A 19,035-nucleotide genomic window follows, 5' to 3' on the forward strand; every position below is an offset into this window, starting at 1 on the left:
TATAATCTCACCCCTGATTACAACTTTTAATGTTTCCCACAGGAGAGAAGGAGAGATGCCCTCTTTTTGGTTGGAATTCAAAAAATCATCTATTTTTTGTGATATAATTCCACAGAAGTTCTCATCGGCCAGGAGGTTCCTGTCTAATTTCCAAGAGGGACGCTCTAGTTGATATAGAGGGAACGCAAGATCCAGAACTACAGGGGCGTGATCTGACTCTATAATAGATGCATACTCAACTTTTTTGACAAAGGGGAGAAAATTCTGGTCAATGAAAAAATAGTCTATCCGACTGTATGAGTGGTGTACATTAGAAAAAAAAGAGAAGGATTTACTATGCGGAAACAAAAAACGCCAAGGGTCAATACTTCCTATCTGGTTCATAAGAACCGATAATAATTTAGCTTTTTTCGAAAGATTTGTATGCTTGGGATTGGAGCGATCAAGCGCTGGGTTCATCACGCAGTTCAAGTCTCCACCGAAAATCAATTGTTGTGAATTCAGATCTGGGATTAGTGACATAATTTTGCCAATAAACTTATCATCATCCCAATTTGGGGCATAGATATTAACCAGAACCACGGGCTTGTGGTAGAGTAGCCCTGAAACCATCACAAATCTTCCTTGTGGATCCGAGATAATGGTGGTTGCATTGAACTGGATTCTTTTATGCATCAATATGGCTGTTCCGCAGGTTTTTGAATTAAGGTTGGAATGGAATACATTCCCCACCCATCCTTTTTTGAGTCTGACGTGGTCCTTAACCAACAGATGAGTTTCCTGGAGAAACGCGATATCACATTTTAGGTATTTTAGATGATTAAATATCCTGGCTCTTTTCACAGGTCCATTTAACCCCTTCACATTCCAACTAATGAATCGTATAGCAGCCATTCCTGAATCAGTACCATTCACCATGATTAACTAAAGAGAGTGAAATGAGAACTGAATAACAACAGATGAAAAAGTAAAACAGTGATCATGTTAGAGTGCACAATTTGGTTCAATCCTCCTCTTACGTAAATAAAGACAAATTGCAAAGATATGGTGGTGTCCCTTCCCCTAACCTTGTCCAAGAACAAAAACAAATCAAGAACTAAAACTAAGCCTATACCTGTCACTCTCTCTGAGGCAAGCTGCAGGCTAAACACTATTCCAAAAAACTTCTGGTAGAGCATTTTCTCAACATTTCTACACATGGAGGCTCCCAGTTCTTATGATAAAACATAATAAAACCTCTTAACAGCAAGGTGAGAAAAAAAAAAACAAATAAACAAACAAAAACAAAACAGCTGAGCAGCGTAATACCTGTTAATGCGGGCGTACAGATATAAGGGAACATATATAAAACCTCCCTATCTAAAGGCAACAAACATGGTTTGAATAAAGGAGGAATTTAAGATACAGTACAACATAATGTGGATAAGTCCGGTAATAACATCACTGGGTGTCCATACCTCAGACCTGCGGGCCACCAGGCTAAAATCTTATGCCGACGAGGTGTCAAGCTCAGGTGATTAATCATCGCCAGGCTGTGCAGCCTTGACCGCGGCACGTAGTCCTAGTCCTCGTCGGGCCTCTGGTTGAGAAACTTCTGGGCTTCGTCTGGCGTGTCGAAGGTGAACGTGTCGTCCCCGTACATCACTCGTAGCCGAGCCGGGTAGAGCATGCGGAATCTGACACAAACTTCATTTCTAATAGTCCTAATATATCAGTCCTTATATTTGTAACAGCTCCCACAGTGAAGTTTAAACATTAGCTAAAGAGAGCAATCACCTACAGACTGAAAGTTCACAGAAAAAGACTCAGTAAGTTGGATTCTTAGTCGTTTTAATAGCATTTATTTAATTATGACACTTGACATGATGAAACATGTTGCCCACATAAGTAGAAATTCTGTGCTTTGTCTTATAAAACAATAAGCTCTCCACATCAAACAATGATTCACTGATCAAATTATCTTTATGATCCAGGAATAAATGCCCAGGCAACGTTTGACCTCATGGAAAATCCTGGAAAAGTTCATTTATGTTAATGGTGGACAGTACAGGAAGTCACTCTTACCTAAACTATCCTTGGTGTCGTATTCAAGGACACACAGTAGTGATGTCATTGAGAGAAAAAACAACAACAACAACCAGTTTTCAAGCATTGGTAACAATAACCACACCAACTCCTTTTTATAGGCTTTATGGTGCAACTTTTTGCTTCTCTCTCTGGAAACTTTACAGACAATTTTAAGAGCGAACCAAAGAGGTTTTTACATGTTGAAAAGATTCACGATTGTGAGGAGAAAAATCAGGGAAAACAGACAGACTAGTACCACAGCCCTTTTACAGACAGCCGTTCCACTTCCTATTCGCCCCATTATAAAAAATTTGGCTGCAGTTCGGTTGATTTTGTCTGGGGGCGCTGGCGAGCGAGTGCAGAATGACCATTTTTCATAGGGCTGGCGCTAATAACTCAAAAAATGTCCCCGTTAGCGGCTGAAACCTGAAAATATTACTGTGATTTCAGACAGAGGAATGTGGATTTATATCGAAAGTACAATAACCTGGGAGTTATAGCTTTCTGTTTTCTTACAGGTCTGGCATTTGCGAGTCAGTCTCCGCTAGCATCTAGCTAACGGAATCTGAAGAACGCACGGCTGATTACGACCGGCTGCTTTACGGCACTCGTCCACTGTGCCAGAGTGCTAACCTGGTGCCGCTAACAACAACCAAAACTAAACCAGAGGCTAGTCAGAGAGTATGTAAAAGGGCTGTGCTGAAATCTGTAACTATTTGAGCTAACACCTCTCTGCTAGCTCAGCGCTAGGACTGACCATGCCGTAAAGTGATGCCACATGCGTGACGTCACTCGGGATGCAATACTGACAATAAATGTGTATTTTAAACAAATCTAGTGAGTCTAAAAAATCAAACCAAGTGCCGTTTGAAAGGATAATTTATCCTGCCTTTAGGAAAATTAAAATGAAAAAATATAAAAAATTCTATCTAGCAATGGCTGCATCTAAGGTGGATTTCATAGTATCACCATAGAGTTCTGCCTGCTCTGCACTGCTTCGTTGGCGCCCCTAGAGTGCAGTACCATCCGGAAATAGCCGCCAGTTTTCCCTCTCCTCATAATAGAGACTCTCTGCTAGTATTGACTAATCCACCTCGAAGGATGTGTTACTCACCGCTTCCTGTTGGGTCAAATATACATCATTAAGCATAAATGCAGATCAATTTGGGTTTATTACTGTCCTATATTACCAGTCCTTAAAGTCATCCACCACATTTTTAGCAGGAACATGATTTATTTCAGGCTGCTGAGCAGTTCATCTCTGTTTTTTTTTTTAGAAGAGCAGCAACCTTTTAAGGCCAGAAACTGATTTTGCAGGAGAATTCCAGCGCTGGTTCGTCCCTGTGAAATGTAGATTCATCCGCTGGGATCTTTACAAGGAAATATTCCCCAGAGAGTTTCTGAAATACCTACAGATGATCAGAGGCACTGTCGGGGTTCATAAACCCCTCATGAAGATGTTGAGAGCCATTTATACTTTGTGAGTTTGCGTTCCAGTGTTAGCGTGACGAGTCTGAAATACAGCCGCTCCTCTGGGTTTCCTCCAAAATCCAAAGAATGCCCATTCTGAAATAAGTCATTTTAAGGCAAAGCTGTGATCCTTTTACGAAAAAAAAAAAAAATAAAAAATCCTAATGAGACTTTTCTGTTTCTCAGAAACTTGCAGTTCCTCATAAGTGTGTTTTGTTAGTGCCTTGTTAGTTAAGGTGTTTCAGGTTGTTGTGCCTGATAGTGCTCAGTGTGATCGAGTGCCAGTGAGGAGGAATGAGCGTCCATCGGTGCCGCAGACGGTCAAACATGTGCTCTCGTGCAGGTTACTGTCCTGCTGCTGCATCTGAAACACGGCGAACATGTTTAGCATTAGAGGATGAGACACAGAGGCCATAAAGTTCAACAGGAAAATGAATGAAATAAGACCTTTTAACAACCCGATTCCAAAAAGATTGGGATGCTGCGTAAAATGTCAATAAAAATAAATAAAACAAGCTTTTTTTGACATTTGAAGAGGTTTTTAAGCTAATTTCAAGATCACTTTTTATCCCAAAAGTCCTAAATATCACATCTTATTTCAAGAAATCTTGACAAGCCGATTTTCACTAGTTCCATTGGCAGATTTTTTTGCTTATTTCAAGCAAAAACGTCTTGTATTTGTTGTTTTTTTTTAACTTATTTTTGGAGGGGCATTTTTTTCAGTGCAGTTTAAACAAACAATAATTCAACAGTCACATGATAAAAGCCTTTCTGTTATTTGTTTTCTCTGTTTTCAACGGTTGGGCTTGTAAACAGTTTATCAAGCGCCAGCAGAAGTGAACCTCTGGCTCCATCTAGTGTCTGTTTTTATCAGCGCATGTGATGTTGAGTTTTGATGACCAACCTTTGACCAAGTTCAGCTCCGTCACCTCTTCTGGGTCGTTTCTGGGCTTCGAGGTTCTTCCTGCAGATGGAGAGAGCCATTTTGTGATTGAACCTTTTCATTAAATGCCAGCCTTAAGTAGAAATCAGCCAGAAAACAAGGGGGACCAGAAACAAACAGTGTGACTTATACATGTATGTTGCAACTGTGCAATTGAAAATCTTTTCTCTCAACATCTTTTACCTCTCAGCTTTAGGTAGGTCAGCATTCCTGCCAGAGGTAGAACCAGCAGTGCAGCCACCAGACCGATGACCCACCAATAAGAGGTTTCCTCTGATGCTCTTTGCTGATCTGCAAAAGGTAACAAACACACACACACAGACTTCTAAGAAAAAATGCACTCTCCATCCAAAGGTATATTTCTGTTGTAGCATAAACATCCCCAGAAGCAGGGCTAAATCTCACCAGACTTTCAACTATTCTACTCGGCAGCTCAGTCCAGAACGATTTGGATTATTAAGAAAAAACCCATGGAAAGAGCTGAGCATTGAAGCTTTTATTATATACTCCTGTCATAATCTAAAGAAAAACTCTAAAATATTACATGAAATCAGTGTACAGTCTCTCAGTATACAAATGTCCATTTGAATTGTTTGCTGCCTGCAGTACTGAAAATTGGTGTTCCTAAAGACTGGTTCAGCAGAGGTTTATAATAACCGTAATCACTTCAAATCCTTCAAACAGACGAGATCCACTTCTGGATTTCCCTTTGTACTTTCTTAAATACGTATCTGTAATTTAGAGATTATATAGCAGTCCAACAAGAGTTCTATCATGCAGAGAATTTTCTGATTGTTATTGTGATGCAAGAAAAGCGTAATCCCAAAGGTTTTCTGTCTTTTGAATCTGCTGAGAATGTCAAAGAAAATGAAGCTCCTCATACACTGGAAAAAATGCCCCTCCAAAAATAAGTTAAAAAACAGCAGATAAAAGACGTTTTTGCTTGAAATAAGCAAAATAAATCTGCCAATGGAACAAGTGAAAATCGGCTTGTGAAGATTTCTTGAAATAAGATGTGAAATTTAGGACTTTTGAGTTAAAAGTGATCTTGAAATTAGCTTAAAAACCTCTTCAAATGTAAAAAAAAAAGCTTGTTTCATATGATATGTGACTCAAAACAATTTGTTTTCAAGACTTTTTCATTTGACAAGATATTCCAGATGTATTGTCTTCAAACAAGTCCCTATATCTGGCTGAAATAGAACTTGTTAGGCAGTTGTGTCTCATATTAAGTGTAACTAGAAAGAGCTGTTCCTGCGAAACAGCTGTGAGAATGCATGAGCTGAATTACCTTGCTAAAAAATCTTAAGAAGCTAAAAAATTTGAATATTTTAAAATTTGAATGGTGTCTCTAGCTGAAAGTATGCTGAAGTAGTTAAGATTTGAAAGGATTTGAAAGGATTTGAAAGGATTTGAAGGATTTGAAAGGATTTGAAGATGAACTTAATTTTCATATTTTTTAAACTGTCATATTTCAAAATTGTCTGAATATTTTTAAAAGCTGAAACATTTGGTAATAGCTGAATGTCTTATGAACATTTTAAAATTTGAATGGTGTCTCTAGCTGAAAGTATGCTGAAGTAGTTAAGATTTGAAAGGATTTGAAGGATTTGAAAGGATTTGAAGATGAACTTAATTTTCAGATTTGTTAAACTGTCATATTTCACAATTGGCTGAATATTTTTAAAAGATGAAACATTTGGTAATAGCTGAATGTCTTATGAACATTTTAAAATTTGAATGGTGTCTCTAGCTGAAAGTATGCTGAAGTAGTTAAGATTTGAAAGGATTTGAAAGGATTTGAAAGGATTTGAAGGATTTGAAAGGATTTGAAGATGAACTTAATTTTCATATTTTTTAAACTGTCATATTTCAAAATTGTCTGAATATTTTTAAAAGCTGAAACATTTGGTAATAGCTGAATGTCTTATGAACATTTTAAAATTTGAATGGTGTCTCTAGCTGAAAGTATGCTGAAGTAGTTAAGATTTGAAAGGATTTGAAGGATTTGAAAGGATTTGAAGATGAACTTAATTTTCAGATTTGTTAAACTGTCATATTTCACAATTGGCTGAATATTTTTAAAAGATGAAACATTTGGTAATAGCTGAATGTCTTATGAACATTTTAAAATTTGAATGGTGTCTCTAGCTGAAAGTATGCTGAAGTAGTTAAGATTTGAAAGGATTTGAAAGGATTTGAAAGGATTTGAAGGATTTGAAAGGATTTGAAGATGAACTTAATTTTCATATTTTTTAAACTGTCATATTTCAAAATTGTCTGAATATTTTTAAAAGCTGAAACATTTGGTAATAGCTGAATGTCTTATGAACATTTTAAAATTTGAATGGTGTCTCTAGCTGAAAGTATGCTGAAGTAGTTAAGATTTGAAAGGATTTGAAGGATTTGAAAGGATTTGAAGATGAACTTAATTTTCAGATTTGTTAAACTGTCATATTTCACAATTGGCTGAATATTTTTAAAAGATGAAACATTTGGTAATAGCTGAATGTCTTATGAACATTTTAAAATTTGAATGGTGTCTCTAGCTGAAAGTATGCTGAAGTAGTTAAGATTTGAAAGGATTTGAAGATTTACCATTACTTTTAATGGGGAAAAAAGTTGAAGAAAAAGCTTAATATCTTAAAAAGTTGAAAAGTTAGAAAAACCAAAAAATAATTCCCATCAAGAGCTGAAAGAGCTGAACATTTTGATACCAAATTTGTTGAAATAGCTGAAAGTATGCTGAAGTAGTTGGATGCCAAAAATCGGCGGAAGAATAATAACTAGAAAGAGCTGTTCCTGCGAAACAGCTGTGAGAATGCAAGAGCTGAACAACCATGCTAAAAAATCTTAGGAAGCTAAAAAAAAAGCTAAAACAGCTGAAGAAGCTAAAGCTGAAGTAGTTAAGATTTGAAAGGATTTGAAAGGATTTGAAGGATTTGAAAGGATTTGAAGATAAACTTAATTTTCATATTTTTTTAACTGTCATTTCAAAATTGTCTGAATATCTTTAAAAGCTGAAACATTTGGTAATAGCTGAATGTCTTATGAACATTTTAAAATTTGAATGGTGTCTCTAGCTGAAAGTATGCTGAAGTAGTTAAGATTTGAAAGGATTTGAAAGGATTTGAAGGATTTGAAAGGATTTGAAGATGAACTTAATTTTCATATTTTTTAAACTGTCATATTTCAAAATTGGCCAAATATTTTTAAAAGCTGAAACATTTGGTAATAGCTGAATGTCTTATGAACATTTTAAAATTTGAATGGTGTCTCTAGCTGAAAGTATGCTGAAGTAGTTAAGATTTGAAAGGATTTGAAGGATTTGAAAGGATTTGAAAGGATTTGAAAGGATTTGAAGATAAACTTAATTTTCATCATTTTTAAACTGTCATATTTCAAAATTGGCCAAATATTTTTAAAAGCTGAAATATTTGGTAATAGCTGAATGTCTTATGGACATTTTAAAATTTGAATGGTGTCTCTAGCTGAAAGTATGCTGAAGTAGTTAAGATTTGAAAGGATTTGAAAGGATTTGAAGATGAACTTAATTTTCATATTTTTTAAACTGTCATATTTAAAAATTGGCCTAATAGTTTTAAAAGCTGAAACATTTGGTAACAGCTGAATGTCTTTTGAACATTTTAAAATTTGAATGGTGTCTCTAGCTGAAAGTATGCTGAAGTAGTTAAGATTTGAAAAGATTTGAAGGATTTGAAGGATTTGAAAGGATTTGAAGGATTTGAAAGATTTACCATTACTTTTAAAAGGAAAAAAAGTTTAACAAAAAGCTTAATATCTTAAAAAGTTGAAAAGTTAGAAATACCAAACGCAATAGCAGAAAAGAGCTGAAAGAGATGAACATTTTATTACCAAATTTGTTGAAATAGCTGAAAGTATGCTGAAGTAGTTGAATGCCGAAAATTGGCGGAAGAATACGGAATAATAATAAAGGGAAACAGGAACTTAATAGTGAGAATGCTTAATGCATTCTCACAATAAAGGGAAACAGGAACTTAATAGTGAGAATGCCTTAAAGCATTCTCACAATAAAGGGAAACAGGAACTTAATAGTTAGAATGCCTTAAAGCATTCTCACAATGAGATATTTTGACTAGAAATGAGACAAATATACTTGGTAAGACTTTGATTTTTTTCCAGTGTGCAACAACTGAAGAGGGACGGAGTCTGAATCTGGGCGCTGTGAAAGTTCTCAAATGTTCTACTGATAGCTGGGGTTAAAATTTGTTCAGATCAGTCTCAAACACAGGGTTTTCCTGACCTCTCAAAGTCTTTATGGGATCAGCAGCAGCCACTCAGATCATAGTTTCACATGTACAGCTGAAAAAAGGGGACTCTGGAAACTACAGCAGTAAAAATAGAGCGAATCCTTTAACATGTTTGCGTTTTTGGGTTCATGACCTCACCTTCAGGACCGTGGATGGTCACTTCACTGCGTTCGGTGTGTGAGCTGTACGGCACGGAGAACTCGCAGGTGTAGCTGCCCGTGTGCTCCAAGTGTTTGGGGTCCATCAGTCGTAGGGCGCCGTCTCCAAACGGGACCCTGAAGTTGTCCAGCTCCATGTGGTTGTCCCATGGCGGCGTGGAGATGCTGCGCCCCGACCGGCTGTCGTAGGTGATGATGCGGGAAAACTCCTCGCCGTTGGAGAAGGTCCACTGGAGGGAGGGATTGTTCAGGTAAGTAGGAGCACTGCAGGGGATGGTCAGATCTTTCCCTTGAGTTCCTCTTATTTCTGCCAGGGAGCAAAGGTAGCAGCATATTCAGCACATATGAATGAGGAGTTCTTTTTCTGGACTGCATTAGCAATAAAACTACACTATAGTTAGATTTTTATAACAAATTTGCATGGATCTACCTAATAAAGCTGCCTAAGAAACAAAACCAGTGACGAAAAAGTCTGAATATTTTTTGCAGTGATGCAGGTTCATCAAACCCTTCAGAAAATTAGAAAAAGTGAATGCAAATTCTTTCTTATTTTCATTCATTTTCATTTCTGAGACAGAAACAAATATCCCTCCTGTTGTCTTGCGGGTCAAAAGTGACCCACTACCATGTTTAGCTGCAGAAAAAATACCTTAAACTATCTTTTTCCAACTTGAAATTTTATGACTTTTCCTAAAGGGACCCCATCATTAGAAAAAGTCATACTTTATTTTTGTTTATGTTTCCATGTGGGCTGTACACCACTAGGGTACAAAGATTGTCTTATGGGTCATTTTTGACCCGTGAATTATAAAAACATTTAAACACCAGAAAAAAGTTCACTGTTTTTTTCCCTTTCAATATAATTAATTCAGAAGTAATTACTTCACATTTATATAATAGCAATAATAAACCTTTATTATGTAAAAGAAAACACGAAAACTGTTGGTCCAACTGACAGTTGGTTTGTGGTAAAAAAAAAAAAAGCGTAATCCTGAAAACTGGTTATTGTCTTTTTGTATTGTGTAACAAAAAATACATGATAAAAAATGTATTGAACTGAGTTGAATAGATAAATAACAGGCGGTTTCATCATACAAAATAGATTTTGGATTTAAATTCAATTAAGTTGCTTTATTTTGGGGCTTTGGTAGGGCGGGTCAACAGAATGTTAAGACCGCACAAGGGTTAAATGAATAGGAGCTCAAACCCTTAACAAAAGCCACGTAAAAAGCATGACCAAAAAGTATATTTCATGTGTGTTTTTTGTATTAACGTGAGGAGGGGTTTTCTAAGAGCTGCACGCACATCTGATGTTTTCATCTTCCACAAAAGGAGGATATACATATATAAATAAAACAGCTGGATAGAGGCACACATACAATCCAGAGAGATTTTACTGAGTAAATCTATCAGAAAAGCACAGCAGCTATTCTGGTCCTCACATCCACACACTTTTGAACACATGAAACCATCACAACTGGAAACATTTGTACCTCTCTCCCTGAGTGAGGCGGTCCAGGCTGGACCACCATATGAAGTGGTCACTTTACAAATGTAGATGAGTTCAGGTTGTCCCTTTAGCCGCTTCAGTCGGCTGTCAACCGTGTACAGGCCCTTCTTGTCAGCCAGCATGCGCGTGACGGGTCGCAGGTCTTCGAATGTGGGTGGCTCGGTCGCCCAGGTTACCCGAGGAGCCGGGAAGACATTGCGGACGGTGCACTTCATCTCCTCGTAGCCGCTCAGCCTGGACTGTTCCAGAAACAGGCCTCGGATGGGCGCTATTCACACAAACACACACAGAAAGACTCACAGCTTGCTAAATGTTTCCCAGAAGCCTCTGATGACAGACTCTAAATGCCAGGGCCTGATATAGCCTGGCACTGGGTGATATCATTCTTATGAAGATAACGTTAGACCTGTGTTAAAAAGTTATACTTTAACCCTCCTGTTGTCTCGCGGGTCAAAAGTGACCCACTACCATGTTTAGCTGTAGAAAAAATACCTTAAACTAGACTTAGACTTTTCCTAAAGGGACCCCATCATTAGAAAAAGTCATACTTTATTTTTGTTTATGTTTCCATGTGGGCTGTACACCACTAGGGTACAAAGATTGTCTTATGGGTCATTTTTGACCCGTGAATTATAAAAACATTTAAACACCAGAAAAAAGTTCACTGTTTTTTTCCCTTTCAATATAATTAATTCAGAAGTAATTACTTCACATTTATATAATAGCAATAATAAACCTTTATAATGTAAAAGAAAACTGAGAAAACAAGAAAACTGTTGGTCCAACTGACAGTTGGTTTGTGGTAAAAAAAAAAAAAAAGTGTAATCCTGAAAACTGGTGATTGTCTTTTTGTATTGCGTAACAAAAAATACATGATAAAAAATGTATTGAATTGAGTTGAATAGATAAATAACAGGTGGTTTCATCATACAAAGTAGATTTTGGATTTAAAATTCAATTAAGTTGCTTTATTTTGGGGCTTTGGTAGGGCAGGTCATTTTTGACCCGTAGGAAAAGGGGAGTAAACACAATGTTAAGACCGGATAAGGGTTAAAAGGTTATACTTTAATGCTGCCACAAAGTGACCTCTCTTATCTTTGCTAAATTAAATGTATCATTATATTGATGTCCTGAGTAAAGTCACATCGGGTTGCATCTTGAAAGAAATAATCTGAAAAAAAAAGAGTTAAACTGTGGATTTTAAAATAAGTCTTTACACTATCTGTATTGACTTTTCGCCGAGGCAGGCGACTGAACCAAGGGATGTTGTTACTTAAACCCAACCAAGAAGTGACAAAAGTGTTGCTGCGTTACTGTCTGAAGAGAACCCAGAGGTTAAAAAACTGTTGTCATGTCTGGGTGTTGGGCTCACATCACACCATTAAAAGCACCGCATGCAGTCATGTCCTCTTTCTTCCTTACACTGGAAAAAATCAAAGTCTTACCAAGTATATTTGTCTCATTTCTGGTCAAAATATCTCATTACACTTAATATAAGACACAACTGCCTAACAAGTAACATTTCAGCCAGATATAGGGACTTGTTTTAATACAATACATCTTGAATATCTTGTTAAATGAAAAAGTCTTGAAAACAAATTGTTTTGAGTCACATATCATATGAAACAAGCTTTTTTTTTTACATTTGAAGAGGTTTTTAAGCTAATTTCAAGATCACTTTTATCTCAAAAGTCCCAAATATCACATCTTATTTCAAGAAATCTTGACAAGCCAATTTTCACTAGTTCCATTGGCAGATTTTTTTTGCTTATTTCAAGCAAAAACGTCTCGTATTTGTTGTTTTTCTTACTTATTTTTGGAGGGGCATTTTTTCCAGTGTAAGAGGACTTTGTGGCATGTTAGAGGATAGACTGGAGAGACGTTTGCTCGGATATGGAAACGGTTGTATCTCCCTCCTGTTCCCTGGAGGGATGGTAGTTTAGGGTGTCATATTTAATAATATATTAATATTTAATGGTCTGAGCAGACAACCTATTTGTTTGTTTTGATTGAAACGTGTATTGGACATGACTCTACGTGGAAGTAAATGACTTTTGACGTCAATCTGGATCCAGGAACTTTTTATTCAGCCTTGCCAGGAGTGTAAACTGTTGAATATTTTTGCCTGATTCCTTCTGTTTTATCTATTTTTTTTTTCTGATGGTTAACTTTGTTTTTTCAAGCTAATGCGGATTTGTTTTCATCCATCCGCTGTGTCTGAACTTAGGTCATATTTTGAACAGAACTAAGTTATTTATTAACAGATAAATCAATTAAAATGTAAGAATATTCTATTCTTCTTGATTTGTTATTGGTTTATGTGGTTTATGCTTTGATTCTGTCAGTATTGATTACAAACTGAACAATCCAAGTGTTTTACCTGCTGTCCATTTGCATTGATTTCCTTATATTTTCAATCTAAAGTTCCAAAATGCAACATTTTATTAACCTTTACACAGCAGCAAACACATGTTACTGCAGGTGAAGCAGTGTATGGACGATCTTAATATCGATCACAGCCTGTCTGAGTGTTCGTCAGATCGAGCAAAGTTTCACCTTTTTCCTTCTCTGAGACTCTGACAAAGTGACGGGAACGATCTGAGTCCTTATAGGTTGGTTTTTACCTTACTGTGTAGACTTCTGCTCTAGTGCAGCACCCAGTGGTTAAGTGAGGTCGCACATTTCACCTGTCAGTGGCTCAGTGTATGGAAGTTTTTCTGTGCCATCAGAGTTTGAATACGAATTTCTAATAGTGAATTTTTACAGCAGAAAAATCAGACTTTGAATTGAAAAACCGACAGTGTAAAAAAAAAAAATCAATTTCTAAAAACAAAAATTCAGTGGAAAAAAAATTCAACTTCAAAAAATTCAGTGGAAAAAGAACCAGACTCAACATCCGGGTAAACAGTGAATTTCTTTTTCCACTGAATTTTTTTTTAGATGTTGAATTTTTTTTTTTTAGATTATTATTATTATTTTTTTACACCGTTGGTTTTTCAAATTCAAAGTCTGATTTTGATTTTTGTAAAGATTCAACATTAGAAATTCGTATTCAAACTCTGATGGCACAGAAAAACTTCCATATCAGGACTTTCACCCCAGTACTTTGCCTCACACTCATTTTACCCCCCTAAAGGGAAAACTGACTCTTAGCTGCACTTAGTGTGAGCCAGTTTGAGTTTGAGTTGTCAACAAAGTTGCATGGCCTAACAGGTGACTCATTTATTGGAAACTTGCAGAGTCTTCTGTATTATGGAGGAAAATGAAAGCATATTTTCCTCTGAAGACTGACGGTGGTGCTTTAATGCTGCCCGTCAGGTTTGTTGATCTTCTCTGGTGGCATTTGTTACAGCTGAATGAATCATGTTGAGACTGAAACTGTTTCTCATAGTGTAGCATGGGATCTGCACAGTAAAACTGTAAGCTGAGAGTTGCTGTCAAATAATCCATTTAGTAATTTGTTAGCTAACGTGGTACCACTTCGAAAGGTGAAGGTGAGTATCATTTGATGATTGGGTACATTTGAATACATTTTCCCAAACAAGTTCAATCAGCCAAACCCTACTTTTAAACTCACCTTCCACCTTCAAGATGACTTTTGCATCGTGTTCGCCCTCCGAGGTGAGCACATGACACCTGTAAGTGCCCCTGTCTTTGAGACCACTCCTCCTAAGGATCATGGTGGCGTTGCCGTTGGATATCTGGACTGGGGAAATGGAGGCGCGTCCAGTGAGCTGCTCATGCTTGAAATGCTCCTTGCTGCTGCTGCTGTTGTTGTTTTCGTCCTTCCGCTCAAACTTGTACACCACCACGTCCTGTCTGAACCACTCGATGGTCACCTTACTGCCGGGCTGGAAGTTGCAGGGGAGCACACACTCCTCAGAAACAGAGCAGGTCACGATGACATCTGAAACATGAAGAGTCACGATGAGTTTTTTTTTTTTTTTCAAACAGGAAGTAAAGCTGAAAGCTGTAATACTTTTTTACATGACTTTAGGTTGCTCTGGATACTTCTTACTGCTCATTGATAGACAGGTAACAAATGTTTCCAACCATGTATACTTCTTGGCATTCATTTTTAAAGTTTTCAGGAACTCTGGAGAGATGGAACACCACTCTTCAAAGTGGCAAGGCAAGGCAAGGCAATTTTATTTATAGAGCACAATTCGTACACAAGGTAATTCAAAGTGCTTTACAGCTACAAAAAATCACAAGAAGGCAATAAAATCATAAAAAAATTAAATAAAAAAAATAGAATAAGATAAAATAAAAAACCCATAAAAAATAATCATTCATTAATTAATTTAAAAGTGAAGAGTGCAGATAAAATACTTTCAGGTGTCATATGCACAGCTAAACAGAACTGTTTTCAGCCTGGATTTAAACATTGTCAGAGTTGAGGCCTGTCTCACATCTTCTGGAAGACTGTTCCAGATGTTAGGAGCATAAAACTGAAACGCAGCCTCACCTTGTTTAGTCCTGACTAGGGTTGCCACCTGTGTCTGACAAAAATCCTGGACATTTTGACCATCGAATCGACCTTTATGTTTGTAAGCAACGGCGCCTTTCGCACATCTAAACCAAGATAAAAACCGTCATTCTAAGCGACAATTGTATAGCTAAAATTAGTAAGAATGACAATTTCAAATTATTTGTTTAGTTAATTGCTTTATTTAATAGCAGACCTTTATTATTTTGTTATATTTTCAACAGTTTTTAGTTGTGGACACCTGGGGGCACACACACTCTCCATCTCCACCTTACCATTTCTAATGAACCTCCACGGTGCGTGCCCCTACCACCACCACCCATGTTATGCTACGTCATTTTTGTAGAGCCAATAAGGCTGTGTATTATGGACGTAGGCACGCTTCAATTAAACTGAAATACACATTTTGCGCATCATGTACAAAAATCCGGGACATTCAGTGTCCAGGATTTTTATTTTTATTTTCCTGGACAGACCATGAAAATCCTGGACAATCAGGAAAATCCTAGACAGGTGGCAACCCTAGTCCTGACTCTGGGCACCAGCAGGAGACCCCTCCCTGAGGCTCTCAGAGCCCGAGTTGGTTCATATGGCTTTAACATGTCAGAGATGTACTTTGGCGCTACACCATGAAGAGACTTGTACACAAGCAGAGCTGTTTTAAACTCTATTCTCTGAGCGACAGGAAGCCAGTGCAGAGACCTGAGCACTGGACTAGCGATATTCCCTTATTTGGTATTTTGATGACTTTTGTGAAGAGCCCTCTTCAACCCATTTGTGCCCTGGAGGATGGGATTACTCTTTGCTGTGACCCTTTGCTCCAAGAGGACATGTGGACTCAAACCATGCCAGCAAAATGCTCTCCACAGCATAGCAGAGCCATTGGATCCCCTATCTGCAGGGGTCAAGCATTCAAGCCTGCGGTATTCTCTTGGAGTACTTTACACATGCTCTTGCCCACTTGTCAAGAACATGACGAATCACTCATCTGGCCATATTGCTTTTTTCCAAATCTTTGCAGACAAGCTGTTATTGTTTTTCTCCACTGAGTGGAGTTTTACACTACAACTCTGATAACATCTATGTTTATGTACAGCCCCACTTCCAAGTTAGGACGCATGAAATATTAATACAACCAGATTGCAATGATTTGAAAATCTCATAAACCAATGTTTGATTCACACAAAATAAATCTATATCAGAAAGGAATGGGACAACATTCCTCTCCCAAAGGGTCAGCAGCTGGTCTCTCCTCAGTTCCAGATGTTTTCAGACTTTTGTTAAAAGAAGAGGGGATGATACACAGTAGGAAACATGGACCTGTCCCAACTTTTTTGAGACATGTTGCTTCCCTTTAAAGTCATGCTGAGCCAATATTTTTTATGAAACAGCAACATGTCTCATTTTGAAGCACGGTTGGACTTTTAACTGTGTAATTGTACCTTCTCCGTCTGTTGAGAGGATTTAAATAATCAATGCTTCAAATTTAAAACTGCAACATGCATCAACGGCATCTTTTGCTGTGGCACACTGGAAAAAACCAAAGTCTTACCAAGTATATTTGTCTCATTTCTAGTCAAAATATCTCATTACACTTAATATCAGACACAACTGCCTAACAAGTTCTATTTCAGCCAGATATAGGGACTTGTTTTAATACAATACATCTTGAATTTCTTGTTAAATGAAAAAGTCTTGAGTCACATATCATATGAAACAAGCTTTCTTTTTACATTTGAAGAGGTTTTTAAGCTAATTTCAAGATCACTTTTATCTCAAAAAACATCACATTTTATTTCAAGAAATCATGACAAGCCGATTTTCACTAGTTCCATTGGCAGATTTTTTTGCTTATTTCAAGCAAAAACGTCTTTTATTTGTTGTTTTTTACACTTATTTTTGGAGGGGCATTTTTTCCAGTGCAACAGCTCCTGACATGAAAACAAATGATGTTAGATGGACCAGTCTCACCTAGAATTATTAAAAAGAGGCCCTGAAAAACAGCTGTATTTAGAAATGTAGTATTTGGTTGCTGGGTCTGTCACCATGCGTGTTAGTACTAAAAAAAGCACACTGTGATAACGGCTGCTTATCAGATATCAGCACCACTCAGCTCACACCTGGAAACCTTTGTGTTGTGAGGTTCTTTTGTTTCGTTTTTGTTTTGCTTAAGTCTTATATTCAGTCTTTAAAATGTCATTCTTAACTCTTAACAAACCCAACTAAAGCTAAAACACTCACTGCACTATTACCTTTCACTTGTTCTTTCACTGGTCCAACGACAACAGCTTTACTCCTTTTGGGCCTTTCACTACATGTTACCATCACACTAAGTAGTTCTATTGAGTATAACAAAAGAAAAAAGCTCAAGTGAAAAATGATCCTAAGCAATGGTCTTTGATGCAGTCATCTGTGTTGTTTCTTTCCCTGTGTATTGTCCAAACCTTGGTGTTATTTTGGTGTCCCATTGACCTTTGTTTGTTTGACAATTCCTGGGGTTCGGTGTGATGATCACTGACTCGTGTTAAACAGTCGAGGAGTCGAAAATAAAGTTGATTGTGGTTTATTAACAGAAATAATATAAATTACACACTTCAAGGGTTCAAGTGTCTTTGTAAGTTTCTAATGTTCTGGATTCCAATGTCCATTCATTCTTCCTCTCTTTGCCACGGTCTTTGATGGTGTGCGCATCACCGAACCCTCCTATTGGCATCCGGATGGCACACCTATATACCTGTCGGCATATTTCCCCCTTTGCCTGTAGAGGGCGTACTCATTCATTCACACTCACTCACTCACACATACTCAAAACAGGAATTATATTAGATGTAGAGAAACAAATGAAGTTCTGAATGTAAAAAAATGGAATTTGTAAATGATAATATTTAAAGACAATAAATGATAAACATAAACTATTCAAATGGCTCCTACACACCGGCCCCTAATTGTGTGCATGGGCAACAATTATCAAACATAAATACTTAAAAGGAGCCTAAAAATGCTTCAATGCATTATTATTCTTCAATGTAAACATTAACAAAACATCTTTCAAAATCATAATTAATTATACTCAACTTTCTGCACATTCCAATAGCAGACAGAGTTTTGTCACTGGTCTGTCATATACACCAGTCTTCGTTCTGATCTTCACTGTTCTCACAAGCCCTTTGGAGTCTGGTAGAACATCTTCAATTCTTCCCAGAACCCAGGATCCACGGTGGGCTGTGCTGTCCACTACCATCACAATGTCTCCTATTGCGAATCCTCTTCTCACTCTTGTCCAATGTGGGACTACCACACTTCTGGATTGCAGCATTGCATGTGGCTGAACTCTTCACCTCAAGGTCATCTTCTGAAAGTGACAATGACTGTAATGGGTTCTGCGGCCACTCACCCTCTGATGTCCAAAGGAATTCTGGTCCATTCAGCCACTCTCTGCATTTCACAAAGGTGGTTGCCTTCACTCCTCTGCTTGCAACATCAGCCGGGTTCAGTTTAGTTCCAATGTATCTCCATTGCGAGATGTCTGTATTCTCTCTTATAACAGCAATTCTATTGGCTACAAATGTTCGAAATTTTGTTTTTTGGTTTGCTATGTATTTCAGCACTGACTGGCTGTCCGTCCAGAATGTTGAGCTGTTCAGCTCCATCTCCAATTCTCTTCTGAGCATCATGTCCACTCTCACTGCTACAACTGCTGCCACCAGCTCCATGCGAGGTATGGTCATCTGCTTCAGTGGCGCCACCCTGGCCTTGCCGAGCATGAAGGCGATGTTCACAGTGTGGGTCTCTGAATGTAGGCGCAGGTAACTGACTGTACCATAGCCTTGCTCACTTGCGTCTGAGAAGTGATGGAGTTCAACCTCCACAGACGTTCCAGCTTCACTTGGCTTCACACAGCGTGCCACTCTGAAGTCTTTCAGCTCATCCAGACCAGCCACCCATCTTCTCCATCTCTCCACACACGCCTGGGGTATTGGATGGTCCCAGCTGCACTTCAGTCTGCAAAGCTCCTGCAGGAGCAACTTGGCAGGCAGAGTTAGAGGAGACAGGAAACCCAGAGGGTCATATATAGAACTGACCATTGACAGTATGTTTCTCCTTGT

This window comes from Odontesthes bonariensis, chromosome 20, assembly GCF_027942865.1.
Source record: "Odontesthes bonariensis isolate fOdoBon6 chromosome 20, fOdoBon6.hap1, whole genome shotgun sequence".
Taxonomy (NCBI): Eukaryota; Metazoa; Chordata; class Actinopteri; order Atheriniformes; family Atherinopsidae; genus Odontesthes; species Odontesthes bonariensis.